The sequence below is a fragment of the Triticum dicoccoides genome, chromosome 3B (genome assembly GCF_002162155.2).
Source record: "Triticum dicoccoides isolate Atlit2015 ecotype Zavitan chromosome 3B, WEW_v2.0, whole genome shotgun sequence".
Lineage (NCBI taxonomy): Eukaryota > Viridiplantae > Streptophyta > Magnoliopsida > Poales > Poaceae > Triticum > Triticum dicoccoides.
In genome coordinates this window covers 400,617,936-400,626,277 of record NC_041385.1, presented here as the reverse complement: position 1 = coordinate 400,626,277, position 8,342 = coordinate 400,617,936, and positions in this window count along the sequence as shown.

Sequence of the window (8,342 nt, the reverse complement as noted above, 5' to 3'; positions counted from 1 at the left end):
TCCGGCGAGGACGTGACGGCGACGACCTCAGGACGCAGCGGCGCGGCGTCGGATGGCGAGGTGCGCAGGAGACCGATGGGGAGGAGTCGGGGAAGGCGAGGCGGCGAGGGAGACGTGGAGGACGAGGCGGAGGAGCTCCGGGCGACGATGACGAGCAGCGACGGCGTGCTGGTCCGGCGACGGGGAGGCCTTCGGGCGGCAGCGGACGCGGGCGTGGTCGTCGGGGGCGTCGCCCCGATCCAGATCCAGCGGGGGGGATGAGAGGAGTGGGGGGTGTGGGTGGTAGCGGTTTAGGGTTCGGTGTGGGGGGTTATGCAGGGGCGCGGCTGGGCCAGCCCAATGGCCTGGTGCCCTGCTGGGCCGAACGGCCCAGGGGAGGGGGGGGGCTTGCTTCATTTTTTTTTGCTATGTTTTGTTTTTGTTTTACCGTTCCTTTTATTTATTTCCTTTAATGTTTTCATTTAAAGTTTCTTTTATTTTAGTTTTATAAAATACCCAGTCAGCACCTAAATTAGTATTACTAATTAGTCCACTGCCACAATTATTTTGGCACACTACTAATTTAGTTTGATTATTATAACTTTATAAAAGGCATCTAATTAATTGTTTTTGCTGTCATTTCTATTACTTTAGTGCATTTAAATATTTTATTAAAAGATAATTTATCCACCAATATTTACTAAGGATTATTAGACACATTAGGAACAATTTAGTTTCGACTTTTGAAAACTTTAATTGTTTAACTTAAATTCAAATTTTGAATATGAATCGTTTCGAACTAACGCGAGATTATCAACAGTAATCCGAGGTGACGTGGCATCGTTAACGTGGGGTTACTGTAGCCTAATTATCCGGGCGTCATAATTCTCCTCCACTACAAGAAATCTCGTCCCGAGATTTAGGAGCGGTTATAAGGGGGAAGGGATCTGGTTTCGAAATTCTACAGATTCTTCTCGGTCATAGTTTCTCTTCTCGAAGAGGTCGATCCATTACATTGATGTCTTCGGTCCTCTGCTTCAGGTCGTCATGATGAAGTCACCGTCCTTCCTTCAGGACCATCACCGAACTTACGAAAGGGTGAGAAGGGAAAACTGTATATGGATGGATTCTAACAAGATCGAGCATCAGACGGTTAACTCAGGGAAGAAGCATAAGTTTCTCTCGATTTGAAACTTAAGAAGATATCGAGAGCAAAGTAAGAAGGTACCATGAGAAGTTTCAAACGGATAGGCAATCGTCCGATGCCTAATCAGAAGGTGAAAGGGTTTCAGGGCAACGAGAATAGGTATTGCGCCTCATACCAGAATAGATCACTAGACAGGTGGTCCGTGAATTACATACGAAGTCGAGCGTGAGGAACAACCTTGGGAATAGGTGTTGTATAGGAGAGTCAGGTTTCGATCCTGTGGAACTGTGGGTTATGGGCCCACCATGTGGGATAAAAGTAGGAGGGGTGACATCTTGCATGGTCACGATAGCAAGGCATGTCAGAGGCTAGTCTGTCAGTTACGTCGGCAACAACATCGATACCAAGGGCGAGGGACGAAGAGAACCATTCTCCTGCTCGTTGAACGAGGCGGACCAATAGGCAAAGTTCTCATCCATCGGCGGTTACCGGAATGTCATCAACAATAGAAACAAGGTCTTACTGACAGAATTGTACACCGAGGTGTTTACCTAAGTAGGAGAAAACTACTGCTTACATCATATAGATCACAAGAAGGTTTAAACAATCCCAATGGAAAGGAAAAGTGATTGTCAGGTTTAAGCAGAACAATGGAAAGGAAAATGTGTTTAAACACATATTTCAAGGGTATATCCTTCCCAAGGACAAGCAGAGTAAGATATCCATGACAGGATATAATGTAGAAAACCCTTTAGAAACGGGGAGAGAAACTTCATGACATTACCCATACAGCGGTGTTTGGATAATTTAGCAGGAAACATTTAGCATTGGCTTCAAATGTCCTTGTTGACAATCGGAGTACCACAAACATGCTTCGAGATAGCATTACATGGTCTTCAAGCAAGTTCAGACTTTGGAAACAAAAAGGGTCCATCAGGAATAACTTGTAGAATAAGTCTTACAATTTCCTCATGGATGAATGGATAATCTTGCTGAAAAGGAATCTATAATGATAGGTCCTCCAGCCGGGGGGGGGGGTGCTAGGCATGACATCATGTTACCGGGTCATCAAAGGACAAACAACATAACTCCTGGAAAGTTGTCCCAGCCATCATATCTGACCGAGATTCAGATCCGATTGGTGTCAGGATACCTCAGACTTAGGATACCTGAGAAGAAAAGGTGCAACGCAAATTGACGAGATGACATTGTAAGATTCTCGGGGAAATGAACTATGGGAGCGGGTTTCTAAAGCAATAGTTCACCATTAAACCAGGGAGAGGACAAGGAGGTGTCTGGTGAACTCAACGGCAATTCACCGAGATTCCCGAAAGATGGATTTCCACCATTAAGTGAACAAGGAGATAACATTTGTCAGATCAACTGATATAAGGAAGTATGCTCGAGGAAAACATACACAATTAAACATTGGTTGAAGGGTGCGCCCGAAGTACGGGTTGGGTTGCACGACCAATGTTAGAATGGTGATTTGACGAACAAAAGAATTTGAATGAAACTCGACCATTACTTCAAAGCAATAGGGTTGCTAGAAGTTTTGAATTCACACCTCATAGATCAATTGTCGGTATTCCGGTTAAAAACAATACGGGGACCAAGGAATGAACGAAGATGGCAAGTAGTATTATGATATCAAGAATTATTTAGAGGTGGTGAAATTCTCACCACATTCTTGACAAAAAGAGATGGTAATACTTCCGAGGTAAGGAAGATCAACGGCTGGGTAGCAGTGATCTCAAGGTTTACACAAAACACGAACAAGTTGTGTTGAACGGAAGGCAATAAGGTGGTCGATGAGAACAGGAATCATCGAGGGGCAAGGATGGTATTACCCATTATGAATTCAATTGAATTCCTGGAAGAGCTCATAAGGTTGATGATGACCACGACACAATTGTCGAGAGATTTCATGCAGATGTAGTCAATCAGCGACGACATCAAGTCAAAGGAATGATGAAGCAAGAGGTTATTGGAACCACAGTTACGACACAAACTCGAACTCAAGCTTGTTGTTTAAGGTGAAAGGTTATGACGAGGAAAATCGACGTAAGGTTAGTTCATCGTCGAAAATTGGTGCTCCGAGAATAAGGACCAGGTAGCACCGTTAGAATCGTCACGACAATGATATAGCCAAACAGGCTAGGAATGGCGTGATCGGGTAACAAACTCGTACTTATAGAAGCTTACTGAAGAGTTGTTGAACCGTAGAGCGGACTCGGTTCAGTTATCGGTGTCTTTGAGTGTTCAATAACTCAGAGCCCGCAAAAAATTGGAATCAGTGGGAAGGTAGCACTTGATGAAGAACTCATAAAAAGTTATGCAGTTCCATGATAATCTCGAGATACCAGGGGGGTAATACTCGACACAAGATCAAAGTAAAGGTTGGACTGGTGTATTGATCCATAGAAGACAATTGTTTTAACTTGTCCGAGAAATGAGATCAAAGAAGAACAATCATGGTCGGAACCATGGTTGCAAGGGATCAATTCACAGATACCATATGTTAGCTATCAAGGAAATAATTATTATTACAAGAAGCTTCCATGATAGGATATACATCGCGTCCATGGGCATGAACACAAGGTTCAAGGTCGACTCCCACTTCCTTAATGCATAATCTTCCATTCACCTCTCGTATTTCGAAGATGACATTAGTTGTTGAAAGTTTTACCTGGTGCAATACCAGATAAGTATGACTCGTGAAATCTTTCGGGTTCACACGGTTTAGAGAAGGCATATGTTCAACCCATAGGGGCTTCTTAGAGACATATACCACAAGTTTCAAGAGTAAATAACACAAGCCCGAAAGCAGAGCATGGTTGGCCAAGCAGAGGATACAACTTAACAAAGGCAATATGTATCAGGGGAAGAACTCACAAGGTGATCAAATGTGAAGGACACTGTCGGATAACAATCCAACAAAGGACTTGGTGGTCCACAAAGGATCTGATACGAGTATCGGTACTCAACTAGAGGAAGAAGAATGCAAGGAGATCAGATTATAGAAACAACTGACTAACTCAATTGTCAAATGCAAAGGAATTATGATTTCCAAATCAAGGGATCAAAAGCAATGCTCTCATTAGGGATGGATAAATTGAATAGCCTTAGGGTACAATCAATGACAATTGGATTGGTCGAGAACCAATTCCCGCTAAAAGAATGGAAACTCAGCCGGAAAGGTAATTTATAAGGATCAATGATGATTGCGTGTATTCGCAACATATTGAGTCAACAGACTCAAAATGATAATGACAAGGAATGTCAATAAGATTTCTATACTTATGGGATTAATCATAATGAAAGCAAACAAGAATTTCCAGAGCAATAGGTTGCTGAGGATTTTCGGAATATCGGGTGGTATTTCGAAGACTTTTGTGTAACACATGAACAACTGGGGAATGAGCGGATACTCGATAAGCGTGAGAATTTATTTGAAGGGGGTATTCATGTGGCAAAGAACTGCTAGGCAGTAGGCACAAAGTATTCTCGGAACAATAGAGAAAACTTCGGGGTATCTTGTAATAACAAGATCAATGGGGGAGGATCGTATGAATGGCAAGTGTAAGTAGTTACCCATACGAATTTATCAGTGGTCAGGAATAGCATAAGTGATGGGCACAAAGTCTCGAGAGAACATCAGAGAGTATCTTCGGAATCTTCCGATGTAGCAGGCGATCATCTGAAGTAAGGGGCTCTCCGGGAGAAAGTACTTGCGAGAACCTAAAGTTAGTTTTTTTTAGCAAAATCGTTTAACCCGAATAGAAGAGAGTTCAGAATCCCAGAGTAAAGGTCGAGGAGTAAAAGATCCTAATACCACCCAATGGCGACGTGGGCCCGTAAGGCACACAGCCATGTTAGTAAAAGTTTTGCAATGACTAGACTCGACTTCGGCCAAGGAGTTGGAAGGGGGATTCCTACAGGCAGTCGGCTCTGATACCAACTTGTGACGCCCCCGATTTAATCGTACACTAATCATGCACGCAAATGTGTACGATCAAGATCAGGGACTCACGGGAAGATATCACAACACAACTCTACAAATAAAATAAGTCATACAAGCATCATAATACAAGCCAGGGGCCTCGAGGGCTCGAATACAAGTGCTCGATCATAGACGAGTCAGCGGAAGCAACAATATCTGAGTACAGACATAAGTTAAACAGGGTGCCATAAGATGGCTAGCACAAACTGGGATATAGATCGAAAGAGGCGCAGGCCTCCTGCCTGGGATCCTCCTAACTACTCCTGGTCGTCGTCAGCGGGCTGCACGTAGTAGTAGACACCTCCGGTGTAGTAGGGGTCGTCGTCGACGGTGGCGTCTGGCTCCTGGACTCCAGCATCTGGTTGCGACAACCAGGTAGAAGGGAAAGGGGAAAAGAGGGAGAAAAGCAACCGTGAGTACTCATCCAAAGTACTCGCAAGCAAGGAGCTACACTACATATGCATGGGTATATGTGTAAGGAGGCCATATCGGTGGACTGAACTGCAGAATGCCAGAATAAGAAGGGGATAGCTAATCCTGTCGAAGACTACGCTTCTGGTAGCCTCCGTCTTGCAGCATATAGAAGAGAGTAGATTGTAGTCCTCCAAGTAGCATCTCCAAGTAGCATCTCCAAGCAGCATCTCCAGTAGCATCGCATAGCATAATCCTACCCGGCGATCCTCTCCTCGTCGCCCTGTAGAAAAGTGATCACCGGGTTGTCCGTGGAACTTGGAAGGGTGTGTTTTATTAAGTATCCGGTTCTAGTTGTCATAAGGTCAAGGTACAACTCCAAGTCGTCCTGTTACCGAAGATCACGGCTATTCGAATAGATTAACTTCCCTGCAGGGGTGCACCACATAGCCCAACACGCTCGATCCCATTTGGCCGGACACACTTTCCTGGGTCATGCCCGGCCGCGGAAGATCAACACGTCGCAGCCCCACCTAGGCACAACAGAGAGGCCAGCACGCCGGTCTAAACCTAAGCGCGCAGGGGTCTGGGCCCATCGCCCTGAGCACACCTGCACGTTGCGTGGGCGGCCGAAAGCAGACCTAGCCTAGTGGCGTTCCAGTCCAATTCGGCGCGCGCCGCTCCGTCGCTGACGTCTGAAGTGCTTCGGCTGATACCACGATGTCGGGATACCCATAACTACTCCCACGTAGATGGTTAGTGCGTATAGGCTCGTAGCCAGACTCAGATCAAATACCAAGATCTCGTTAAGCGTGTTAAGTATCCGCGAACGCCGAACAGGGCCAGGCCCACCTGTCTCCTAGGTGGTCTCAACCTGCCCTGTCGCTCCGCCACAAAGTAACAGTCGGGGGCCGTCGTGAACTCAGGCCCACCTCTACCGGGATGGAGCCACCTGTCCTTTCAGCCCCCTCGTCAGAATCACTTGCGGGTACTCAACGAGCTGACCCGACTTTAGTCACCATCTGTATAGTATGTATGTATGTATAGTATATACCCGTGATCACCTCCCAAGTGATCACGGCCCGATAGTATAGCAAGGCAGACTGACAAGAATGTAGGGCCAATGATGATAAACTAGCATCCTATACTAAGCATTTAGGATTGCAGGTAAGGTATCAACAGATGTAGCGACAATGTCAGGCTATGCATCAGAATAGGATTAACGAAAGCAGTAACATGCTACACTACTCTAATGCAAGCAGTATAGAGGAGAATAGGCGATATCTGGTGATCAAGGGGGGGGGCTTGCCTGGTTGCTCAGACAAGGAGGGGTCGTCGGTGATGTAGTCGTACTCGGTGGCATCAGCGTCGGTCTCGTAGTCTACCGGAGAGAAGAGGGGGAAGAAATAATGAATACAGAGCAAACAAAGCATCACAAAATATAACAAGGCAATACGCGGTGTTCGGTGTGCCCTAACGCGGTAGTAGGTGATACCGGTGAAGGGGGGAAAACATCCGGGAAAGTATTCCCGGTGTTTCGTGTTTTCGGGCAGAGGAGCCGGAGGGGGAAAGTTGCGGGTTCGATAGGTTAGAGGGGTGTGGCGGACGAACGGACTGCGTATCCGGAATCGTCTCGTCGTTCTGAGCAACTTTCATGTACAAAGTTTTTCGATCCGAGTTACGATTTATTTTATATTAATTTTAAAAGGTTTAAATCATTTTTTAAAATTTATTTAATTAATTTAAACTAACATTATCCAGAATAGTGCTTGCTGACGTCAGCATGACATCAGCATTCAACAAGTCAAAGGTCAATGTTGACCAGTCAACAAGGGAGTGGGACCCAGGTGTCATAGGGTGTTTTATTAACATGAGTTTTAATTAGCTAGTTAAGGTAATATAGATTTGGGGGGGGGGGGGTCCACCAGCCAGTGTGATTTGATTAATTAGATTAACTAATCCACTAATTAACTATTTTTAGTTAAGTTAATTAGTAGGTGGGGCCAACCTATCAGTGGGTCATTAGTGAGTTTATTTTGTTTGCACAGGTTATTCAGCGACGTGGCCCCCACATGTTAGTGGCATAGAGGCCAATTAGCACTAGGCTAATGACGTCCATGTTGGCACTAAATGACGGCGATGGCAGAGCACGCCGACGATGACCGGTCACTTGTCTCCGGCGACCGGTTGCCGCGTAGAGAGGTGCTACAGGCAGCTGGGAGGGTGCTGCATCCAGAGGCACGAGTCACCGGTGCTGGGGTGGCCAGAAACACGGCCGGCGACGAGGTTTGGCAGCGGCGGGTGAGTGTGTGAGCGTGGGCGCAGCGGGCGAGGCACGCCCAGGGCATGCGCGGGCGTGCGGGAGCCGCGACGGGACGCGACCACGCAGAGGCGGGCGCGGCGACGGGACGGCATGAGGCATAGCGTTCGGAGGGGGAGAAGGACGGGGGTCGACGGGGAGCTCACCCCTCGTTGGCGAGAAGAGGGCGGTGAGGCGCGGGGAGGACCGACGAAGGAGAGGCGAGGACGGGGCGGTCCGGCGAGGACGTGACGGCGACGACCTCAGGACGCAGCGGCGCGGCGTCGGATGGCGAGGTGCGCAGGAGACCGATGGGGAGGAGTCGGGGAAGGCGAGGCGGCGAGGGAGACGTGGAGGACGAGGCGGAGGAGCTCCGGGCGACGATGACGAGCAGCGACGGCGTGCTGGTCCGGCGACGGGGAGGCCTTCGGGCGGCAGCGGACGCGGGCGTGGTCGTCGGGGGCGTCGCCCCGATCCAGATCCAGCGGGGGGGATGAGAGGAG